This window comes from Eleutherodactylus coqui, chromosome 4 (genome assembly GCF_035609145.1).
Source record: "Eleutherodactylus coqui strain aEleCoq1 chromosome 4, aEleCoq1.hap1, whole genome shotgun sequence".
Lineage (NCBI taxonomy): Eukaryota > Metazoa > Chordata > Amphibia > Anura > Eleutherodactylidae > Eleutherodactylus > Eleutherodactylus coqui.
The window spans coordinates 235116535-235128582 of NC_089840.1; positions in this window are offsets into that span (position 1 = coordinate 235116535).

Consider the following 12048-nt stretch of genomic DNA (forward strand, 5'->3'; position numbering starts at 1 on the left):
CGGTACTAGATACGATGAAAGCCGCCATTGTGCGTACAGGACGTATGCGCTCACAGGAGGTTTATGCCTTGTTAATTCACAGACATTTTGCAGGATGGCATTGGATAGGAAAATGCTACAATATGGAAACTAATTGGTAAATACTGTGCCATGTCTAATCAGTATCAGTACTCTCCGACAGAAATGTAGGACCTGGAGGAATCTAGTGATTTGCATTCATAACTGTTGGACGGGGAAAAAAAAATAAAAATCTTCCGTGTTCATGGTAATGTGTTCCAAAAGAACAAAAGTTTCCTTGTACAATGTTACAGTGATCTCTTCAATATCCCCCAGGTCAATGCTTATTCTTCCTCCTCCTCCTCTTCTTCTTCCTCTTCATCGTAATCTTCATCATGGCAGTGTGTGATTTCTTGTGGTGTTTGGGGAAATAGGTTGGGGGGGTTTAATTTCACTGATAAAGCGAGTCAGCTGATGCCGCTTCAAATCCGAATCTTTGGAGTGCAAGGAAGTGCGGTTCCGTGTGGCCCTCGATGACTCCGACTCATTAATATCCACGTGAATATGATCCACTGTGGACTCATGGGGCATCTAGAGGAAGGAAAAAAACGAACAAAAGTTTACAGAGGAAGATCAACAATCAAATGGTTAGATTAGGTTCAGATCAGGTTTGGTGGGACTATGGGAATCCTCTAAGGGGTTGTCCCACCTCTAAGATGGATGGCGCACGGCTCCAGACTAAAAACATTACTTAGGAGCTATTGGCTCCAAAACTGAAACATTTAAATTCACTACTTATGTAGGCTGGCAGCCTAGAGTCAAGATGAGACAAGTCAACAGTGTGGAGAGACAAGCAGACAGACAGTGAGAGAGGAGACATGGAAGAGTCAGAGAGGTGGTCTGCTGCTCCCGCCAGGGTCTAGCCCTACAAAGAGCCTACCTATGGGCACCGTCTGTAGAGAAATTGAAAGCCCAGGCATGATGGAAACGCGTGGGTGTACAATGCAGGTACCGCATGCATCCGGAGGAATAGAAAAGCGCTGCTAAATGAGAGGAACATGAGTGTATGACAGGAGAGGGAGAGATTGCTGGGAAAGAAATCCTACTGATAACTTAGACTCTGGATTATACAAATGCCCCGAGAATCCTCCCTGTGCCACCACTGCCATTTGCTTCTGTCAAAGACTGTTTTATTTGGATATAATTTCAACAGTTTAAGTAAACGAACGGAATCGACCGTTCACTGTTCTTGTTCAGAAAATACCCGTTAAATGGACTACTTTATTACATCTGAGAGACCCGCCGCAGAGGACGGAACAGTGGTGTCACAAGTGACAAACAGGACTACAGGTAACCACGGTTACCCATTTTGTGAACTCCCCCTGCGGTAACAGGGTTGGTTCCTGAGCTACCCTTTCGGGAAAGAGATGGTAGAGCCACCCGTGGCAAGGCCTTTCTCTACCCCGCTGAGGGCCTGCTCCTCGGACGCTGCACATGACACATTGAATGATGGAAATTACATGATTGAGTTACAATTTAGGAAGTTATGTATTTTAAAGCAGTTGCTGTGAGTTCCGTCTATTTCAGTTTGATGCACATAGACACATTTTATGGGGAAAATGACCGCATGTCAAGAAGCCTTGTTATTATAACATGACCCCATTCTGAGGATGTTACCATGAGACTCGGTGGGCACATATTTCCCAGGGTTGGTGCTCTATGAGATACTATTACACCAGATGATTCTAGTGCTAATGAATGTTCCAAGACCTGTGAGACCTGCTGAGTGAGTATTCGGCAGATGATGTGCATGATGTCTTCACAGCTGGTACAAGGCTTCGTTGTCCCTGCTCTGTCAGTTTACAAGGTCTCCCTGAACATGGCTGCACATACCAGATGTTTCCCATTTCTGAATAACATTGGCAACAGTAGACTTTGGAAGGTACAAAAGTTCAGCGATGTCCCATACTGGTTGGTTGCTTAGGTGATATCCCACCACCGTACCCCGCTAAAAGGCGGTCAACTCTATACCTTGTGACTTTCTGATGGTTTCTTTCAGCTGCCAGGTGTATAAATTCATTGAACAAGTTTTCTATGCATGATCTCCTATCCAAGAAGAGAGAAGAAATCCACTGGGGTTAGCCTCCCCATGAGAAGAACCAAGAAGTGCAGCAGACACTGGCCAAGTGAAACATGGGTTTGTCTGTAATCTGTGGTTTGAAGCCGGACTCTGGACTTTTGCTGACTTAATGCACTGATCCGCCATGAGGCTGCACACTCTTGCCTGTTACTACAGTCTGACCAGCGGCAGGCAGTCTACGAACTCTGCCATTAGCTGGTGAGCAACAACATGATAATCCTGGGTTCTTGTATAACTAATATTCTGAAGGTATATATCATCAATTCAATAATATATGCATTATCGTCACAAGGAGGAACCACTGATCAACTTTACGATCCAGGCCGAGAATTAAACTAGAAACTCTTTGTCTGCCCATAGAGGGAGAGGGGGCTGTCCCTCCCCCATTTTAACTACTACTACCTGGCTAGTCAGTTTGTATGCGCATAGTGGTGACTGTCCTCTACTAGCTATAACTGAGTGGTGGGGCTTGAACACAGAATAGTAAGTCCTGAACAAAGTTTAAGATTATTGCTAAGGGGTCCGACTTCACGCATAAATACCCTGCCTATGCCTATGTGGGTGACCCTTAAAGTATAAAGTATAACCCTCCACTTGATACAGGACCGGGCAGCAAAATGGTCCTCTCATACTTCCCTCTGGAGAAATCAAAACCTCCCAAATTTGCAAGGAATGCCAGACATTATCTTCTGGAGACGTCATGCGATAACTACCCTTTGGGATGTCGTTGAGAATGGTGTTCTTAGTACCTTCTCACAACTGCAGAAATGATCCGGCCTTCCTAATAACTCCCTCTTTAGATATCACCAACACTGTCATGCCCTCGGAGCCCAATTTGGAAGTCTAAACATACCCCTTGTGCTGACTAGACTAGAGGAGCTGGCACAGATGTCCAATACTCTGAAGATACTGTGCTGTTTTTATAGACAACTGACAAAGTGGTTTCACTGAGAGATGGGGCTCTTGAAAAGTGGGGCTTATCAGACCTGGACTCAGACGACCGAGACAGGCTTTTGGCCAGCTCAGGGCTGCTCTTGATCAGTGCAAGAAACAGATTAATCCAAGTCAAGTTCCTGCACAAAATCTAATATACTCCTACCCGTTTGTGTGCCATGGGCCTAATTCCCAATGCAGACTGCCCGAGATGATTGATGAGTGTGGGCACTATCATGCACATGTTTTGGGAATGCCATGTTCTGCAGACCTATTGGAGAGATGTCCCTGGGTTTATGGAGACACACCTAGGGGCCCGCACACCCTGCATCCTAAAAATCTATCTCTTTGTCCTTGTGGGGCACATTCCGGTTGACACAGTAACACGCACTCTATATCAATTGCTGTTCTTTACTGTTAAAAAAGTTATATTGCTTAACTGGAAGAACCCCAAAATACCTACTAGGGTTGCTTGGCAGCATGAAGTAAATGGGGTCATCCCTTCTTAGCTAGGAAAAAATATGGAGGTCTTTCCTTCTTTGCTCCTCATTATGCGCAAGGATACGGATTACTTGCTGTGATGACAGTCGTTTCGTTGGTTGCATGGTTTAATTACTATTCCCCAGGTTGGATAACAGCAGCCGGAGGTGTATATATATATCATCGACTGACATCACAATAAAAGGCACTGCTTCAAATAACCAATCTGGTGTTGTACTAGATGCCAAAACCCCTTTGATTGGCCTAACTGCCAGTCAATCATCAAAAATGAAACCTAGCCAATGAAATCAGCATGTCAGCGCGTTATTATGGTATCTTGAGGCCACCGGAAGCTAGAGGTTTGACAGGAGGAACGCCCCTGTCACACCCCTAGCTCCCGATAGGGTCAATAGGTGAAGGTCCTGGAAGGTGCTAAAAGTTATGTCTGTGAGCTGTAAGCAATGGCACTAAGCAGCCCTCTGCAGCTTACTGCCTGTCTCCCATCCCCGACACTGTGGGCTCCCAGCTATCCTCCTCCTGGTGTATGCGGCAGCAGCCTGTAACTCTGTGTTCGCTATCCCTGTAGGCTCCCTGCTCTCCTCATGCAGTTTGGTGGGGACACATGTTAGGGAGTGCAGCGCACCGATGCCGGCTTCCTGCTTGGCTCTTGCTGCCTGTGCATGCAGTCTGTGACTTACAGTATCACTGGCAATGTCTCCTCCCTGCTGCCGAACTTAATCATCAATACATGTGGGGGTGCTTGGAGCGCCTTCTGTGGGGCCACCGGCAAAGAGGATTCATGACACTGTCGCCTCAACACAGAGCGGGGTGCTGCCTTTTGAGCCGCCGGCAGGTAAGGCCCTTTCAGGTGGCCCAATGCGCACCTTGCAGCAGGGTCCCTGAAGTTACAGAGGTCGAGGCCACCTTTGATGAAAAGCATTTGCAGCTGCAGCTTAATGTTAGTGGCCTGCCAGGACCTACAGGTAAGGCAGATGTGCAGCCAATGAGGTACAGGGGGCATCACCTGTCATAAAAGTACATCCTTTCATTACTGTGTGTTCACTTTCCTAAAGAAAAAGTATATATAGAATCTGGAGGTTTTAAAGGATTTTGGAAAATCACAAAAAGAGATATCATGAGACACTTCCATTTCACAAGCAGGCAGATTAACAGAAGCCCTTGTTTTTCTTATCAGGGATTGAACCAACCCTCCAATCCCGGACGAACAAAGGACTTGTTCACATCTCGCTACCGGCTTCATGCTTGGGTCCCATGAGGGTATACGTTTAAAGTCCCAAAGTCAAAGCCCCTGGATGGAGACTGGAGGCAGCCGATCTTGGACATTCTAGAAAACTGCTAGGACATGCAGCAAATTTTTACCTCGCAATGTCGCTCATGTGTGTGACTCTATTCAAATGATTGGAGTTCATATTCTCGCAAGTTTTATGCTTCTTACAATGCACCAAACCTGTGTGAGATTCGCACTTGTGTGAATACAGCCTAGCAGCAGTTTCGGTGCGTGAAAATCGCATTGTTTTCCCTACATGTATATGAGTGTATTCAGTGCACTTTTAGTGCCTATGGGTCATTTTTTTATGTATGTGCTACAGTTGTGTAGTGGTCCAGTACAATGGGGCCCCACCATAGCTGTGTACATTCGATTGTCTATGTATTGTCAGTGTCTTTTGTGTTGCAAGAGTAATCTGTATTGCATAGCTGCAGCACTGAAAGGGTTAAGATTCTAGTATGTGAGATGACTGTCTGGGTTTTGTATCTTTTTGTCCATCATGTGATGATGTTTGCAAGCTGTGTGCAGAGAGAGTTCTGAGGGAGAAGAGAGTTCTGTGTGGGTCCTGTCAGACAGAGGAGTGTGGGGAGCTCTGCAGGAAGTCCACACAGGTACCTTCAACCTGTGTGGTACAGAATGGAGGAAGCTTAGAGAATGGACTAGTGATTGTCGGGGACTGCCAACCCCAGAAGTGCTTTAGCGTGTTACTACTCATGAGTGTGTAGAGATTGAGAGAGGAAAGCAACCATGGTGCCGGGACAGGACCTACAGATAACTTTGGCTGTGGTTTCTCCTGTGATCCCGTGAGGTCTCTCTGTCCCACCTTTTTTCAAGAAACTGTTTGGCTATTGGAAATTGATACAAAATGACCAGTCGCCTGTCCGTTTCCAGAGGCTGTGTCTTAAAAGTCCCCATGTGTGTGAATGTACTCCGCCAACTTGGAATTCCCCCACGGAAGCTGCGCAAGAGAGGATTAACTCCGACAACTAGGAATTCCCCGCTGCAGAAGAAATGGTGGTGTCACCCGTGACGAACGAGACTAAGGTAATCCAGTATTGGGTTTCCCCTTTTATTAACCTGCCCTCGGCCCTTGGACGTGTCACCTGTCACCCTCCAGGTGGGAGACGGTAGGGCCACCATTACAAGGCCCAAACTCTACCCCGCTGTCTCCTAGGTCGTGGCCCGCTCCTCGGACGCTGCACTTGTATTCGCTGCATTTTCTATGCGCACAAAAAGAAACAAGAAGACCAAAGTGATGTCTCCTGTTTTCCCTGCTGCTTTGGTGGCCTTAGCTTCTCATCTACAGAATTAGTGTTTATCATGATGATTTCTCAGAATGTATCCGGACTTGTGAAGTGTCTCGTACAACACAACTATGCTTGATTCAGAATACGCCTGTGGCTGTGAAGTTTTCTCCATCCCTTGCCATCCGGTACATGTAATGGTGAGAAGAAAAATATATCTTCTCAACACACAATCCATACAGCCAGTATGTTCATCGGTACGGAGGCCTCACTGATGACATACTGGCTGTATGGAAGGAGGACACTAATGTTATATCTGAATGTATAGGATACATCAACAATAATCCGGATTATTTCCCTTCCACACATGATTACAATCTGTCAGATTTAGTTTCTGGCTAGTAAACTAATGGGTGATAATGTTGTGAAATGTGTTAAAACAGCTCCGCATCGCAAGGAAACAGCTGGGAATAATATATTACATGCCAGGATTAGGCCAGATTCACATGAACATATTTGCGAGCACAACACGCAGAAAATAGACGAGCATTAATCTTAATGGGTTCATTCACATGCGCTTATCTGGCATGTGTAATTCTATTGCGTGAAAAAATATGCAGCATGTTCTATATTCTTGTACATTTGCACAGGGAAAGAAAACATTTTGAACTTATGAAACTATTAGGCATTTGAATGGCTGAGAGCATCCGTGTGTTTTTATGTGTGCTCAATTGCACGCACAAAAAGTACAGTGAAATACACCAAGCAGAAATACGCAACGTCCATTCCACAAAAGCGCGTGCAACTATCACTACGGTCTTGTGTATCTGGCCTAAGGCTGCTTTCACATCTTCTGCGGGGGTTCCATTTTCCTGCCAAAGAGGAAAATTCCCTTGCAGAACGGATCCGTCTTATGACGGAACCAAACAATGCCAAACAGAACCCATTGACTATAATGAGGTCTGTTTGGTTTCCGCTCAGCTGTCCGGCATTTGGCCAGACAATAAAAACATTGTTGCTTCCTTTCTCTCCACAGCTTAGGAACAATTATCATATTATCTTTCAGAATTCATAAGAATGTTCCTTATTATACCGAGATGAAACTTTGGCCAAGATATTAGGTGATGGTTATCATGTAGTAGCAAAGTGCCATGCTGCTGTCATGGCAGCCTGGGATCTTCTTGAGGCTCCTAGGGATGCCAGAAATGATCGCTTATCAAGAAGACGCCTGGGGCAGGTCTTGATAGACTGCTGATCAGAATACAATATAATGTGATACTGTGATATTGCATTATACTGCATTAGTGATCAAATGATCTCAACTCCCGTGTTATGGACTAATGTAAAAAGTGAGTAAAATAAAGTTTAACACTTCAAAAAAAATATATTAAAAGATTAAAAAAGAAAATGTTCAAGACGTCAAAAAATAATTAAAAAAAATAATTTAAAAAAATTGGTATCACTCTGTCCGCAAAACTCCAGATTATTAAAATGTCACATTCTTATTCCCGCACAGTGACCTGTCCTCAGGATAGGTCATCAATAGATGATTGGTGGGGGTCCGTCGCTCAGATCACCACAGATCAGCTGATTACTAGTATTGCTATCACTACATACTAACATAATATGTAAGGCCGAAAAAAGACATTTGTCCTTCCAGTTCAGCCTATTACCCCCCCCCCCCAATGTTGATCCAGCAACGAAGTAGAAGCCAATTTTCCCCATTAATTGAAAAAAATTCCTTCCTTTCTCCAATCTGGCAATCCAAATAATCACTGGATCACTGACCCTTCTAAAGTACCGTATATTCCGGCGTATAAGGCGACAGGACGTATAAGACGACCCCCCAACTGTCACCTTATATGCCGGGAATACAGTGGAGCAAAAAAAAAAATCATTACTCACCTCCCCCGGCGTTCTGCGGCGCTGCTGCAGGCTGTCGCTCCCTCCTGGTCCCCGGCAGAGCATTGCTTTCTGGACGCAGGGCTTGAAATCCCCGCCTCCAGAAAGCTAATACTGTGATTGGCTAACACACACCGTCAGCCAATCACAGCCATTCAATGACATCATTGAATAACTGTGATTGGCTAAAACACAGGTGTCTTCAGCCAATCACAGCCATTCAATGACATCATTAAATGGCTGTGATTGGCTGACACACGTGCGCCAAAACACTTTCTTTTTTTTTGTATTACCAGCGTATAAGACGACCCCCGACTTCAGAGCAGATTTTTCGGGGTTCAAAGTTCGTCTTATATGCCGGTATATACGGTAATCAGTTGCAGCGTCTGAGGAGTGGGCCCACAGCCGAGGAGATAGCGGGGTAAATAAAGACCTGGTCATGGGGCTCTACCATCTCCTCCCCTGGGGGTAGCTCGGGACCCAACCAAGTCACTGCTGGGGGAGATCACAGGGAAAGTAACTGAAGGTTACCTGTAGTCCATTTGTCACACGTGATGCCACCATTTCGTCTTCTGTGGTGAAACTAGACAATGGAATAAAGTTGTCCACTCACAGGGAAAACTTTCTGGACAAAACCGGGAACGGTCACTAATGTCTGTTTACTGTAACTTGGCAACGTTCAAGGTACATTAACAGTTCTGGCACAGAGCCAGCAAGATTCCACTCCCGGGTCTCTCTCACTCTCTACCGGTTCACACTCCTGTTACTTGTGCCTTCCTCTCCCAGCTGCAGTCCTTCTCTCTCTTAATACTTAGTGGTAGCACTGGCATGTCCTGGGCAGACTGGGCCCAGGGCAAGCACAAGGAAATCGCTCAGCTTCCTCCATTCTCTCCTCACACAGACCGATCAGTGATTGTGTGGCTCACTCACTGACTCTTTTTAACTTACAGACTCCTAGACTAGACTGTTCTGTCTATTCTGCTTAGCATCCCTGCAAGCGCATACAAATATATAAAACATAGTCACATGACTTACACAACAATACACTTTCCCAAACCATACACAGTATTCCATGTGTAGTCTAAGCAGTGACTTGTAAAGAAGAACAATGTTCTTGTCATGAGCCCCATGACCTCTTTTGATGGACCCCATGATCCTATTTGTTTTGGCAGCAGCTGCCTGACACTGATTGCTCCAGTCAAGCTAATGGAAAGCACATTGGGCTCCTGCAGAAGTGCAATACACATAAACCAAATGCATACTACACATAATACACTGAGAAGACAATGGCACGAGACAGACATCTAACATTATGGAGGGGCCCCACTAACTCTGGGCCACAACACAGTGACTATAACATGTAATATTGTATCGCTCAAGAAAGACTTCCAGGCCCTCTTGTACTCTTTCATCAAATTTGCCATCATCACATCTCGGGCAGAGAGTCCCACAGTCTCACTGCTCTTACAGTAAAGAACCTCCTTCTTTGCCGGTGTAGAAATCTTCTTTCCTCCAGATGTAGAGGATGGCCTCTTGTTAACCTCGCAGTCCTGGGTATAAACAGATCATGGGAGAGATCTCAGTATTGTCCTGCCTGTATTTATACACAGTTATTAGGTCGCCCCTCAGCGACCTTTTTTCTAAACTAAATAACCCCAATTTTGATAACCTCTCTGGGTATTGTAGTCCGCCCATTCCATTTATTACTTTAGTTGCCAGCCTTTGTACCCGCTTAAGCTCTGGTATGTCCTTGTAAAGAGGAAGAACAATGTTCTTGTCATGTGCCCCTAGACCTCTTTTGATGCACCCCATGATCCTATTTGCTTTGGCAGCAGCTGCCTGACACTGTTTGCTCCAGTTAAGCTAATGGAAAGCACATTGGGCTGACTTTATGACAGCTGCCTGGTTAGATATTGCAGGTGCAGCTCTCATTGTATTCAATACCTGCAATACCTGCCTGGTTTCTTCTCACAGTACTAATGTATATTTCTCCTGCAAGAGGGAAGTACACTGTATGACCAGACACATACCTCTCTGGTGATAACAGCTAATGGTCGGGAGTTAGAGAATCTAGAAACACGACAATAAATATTGCCATGCCATTCAAAAAGGGGTTGTCTTCATGGGACAACCAATTCAGCATTTGTATCTATACTGTAGTCTCGGTGGTAAGGCTACAGGGAGTCTTGTATAGGCCTTGCAATGCTCCCTGGGAAAAAAACTATGCAAATTAGTGAAGGAATAATTCTCCACAGTGCTGCCTATTGAAACATAGCAATGCTATGGGTTAGTGTCTAACCTTTTAACAGACCTTACAACATTGCAAGGGATATAAGCCAAACCAGAATACCCATGTACATCAGTAACTCATACAATTAGCCATTTCACCAACCAGGACCCTACTTTGCACTGATGAGAGGCAAGAACCCCAAAACAGCTGTCTCTACAAGAATATTCTACTTTGGCTTACATCCCATGTTGCACGCCTTGATGCATAGGGTACTTACCTTCCAATAGGTGGCGCTGTGGAGACATTATTTCCCCACTCATTTACCTAATAGTTGTATCTGAAAAGTATTTAAAAAAAGCTAGAGGTTATGAGGTAGGTGACAAAAAGTTCACTAATATTTAGTTATATTAATTCCATTTCCCAAAGACTCCCAAGGTATCAGCACAAATGACATAAGCATCAAAATGATGATAATATTGTATCCAGTCCAGCCTGTGTAACATTACTATTCACTGTCCCATAGATCTCACACACTGAGGCTTTCCATAGTACAACAGTACAGTAGAGCAGGTCAGCGGCTCACATGTATTATGGACAGGTGGGTCACTGAGGATGAAACCCCAGTGCCATTTACCCGATCAACTGAATGATTTGGTTTGTGATTGATCTGGATTATGATTCTCTCCAGCAGGCTTTGGGGTATTTTGCCGCTTCCGAATTGCATCGTGTGCACACATCATCGACCAGAATCAGACACAAATGCTGGTCTAAAACCGGGAGAGTCTCTACAATGTATAGAGGCTCAGGCTTTTTATTATAACACATGATAACCGCCTTTAATGGGCGTGCAACAGATTACATCAGTAACATATAGGATTCTCATTTGTCGAATCATATAGAATCCCCCACCTCTCTGCCCACCCTCCCTCACGTCCGCCATAGTATGGACTTTGTCTTCTTTAGCATGCAGACAACCTTAAGCAGTTTCTGTGTATGTGGCAACCCATTGTTTAACTAGCTTCTGTGAGGAGTGGAAGGGGGCTAGGTAAACACTCAGTGTTTAACACAGATATACACAACACTATGGCCCTTTAACTCTTAGTGGCTGGTTGTGCAACTTGTGTAATTCCTATGTACTTAGCTAACATTAACATCAGACATCCTTCACCATCCCATTGTCTAGTAAATACTATGATTAGATTGTGTGTCGATCAAACTCCAGAGCTAAAAGTCATTACAACAGCAAAATACATTTGGGTTATATAAATCGATAGACATTTTATACCAAAATAATCATCATGTCTATCACAATCCCCCCTTAAAATGTCTATCCTCTAATTCTCTATCTAATTTTCACAGTTCTCTGCGCATGAGCCTATAACTGGAGCGCGTTGAAGGTTCGTTTTAGGGTCTTCAAGGGGGTGTAGGACTTGTCCACTCCTTCTGGGGATGCATCCAGCAAACTCATGGTGGGAGCGGCTTTTCCAGCATCAGTTTCACAGGTCTCTCTGACACAGGGAATAACACAGCAGACTAGAACAGAAAAGGTAACCATCAGTTCACATACAACAGCAACGCCCGTCTGTGCCAGGATCCTTTACCACCCGCTCATCCATGGCGAGTACTGGTCCCAAAAGTTAGCTCTTTTTAGTTAGTGCGGTCAGCTTCTTAATGACAAGTGCGTCTTTACCTGTGTGTCACGTGTCGTCTAGGATGTAGGTACGACAAGTTTCCCCTATCATCTTACAGACACTCCCCTTTTAGCTAAAGTCATATCTAAGGTCATTCTATTTTTTTTTAAAAAGTCATAGTCGAGGTAGGTCCTATTGGTCGA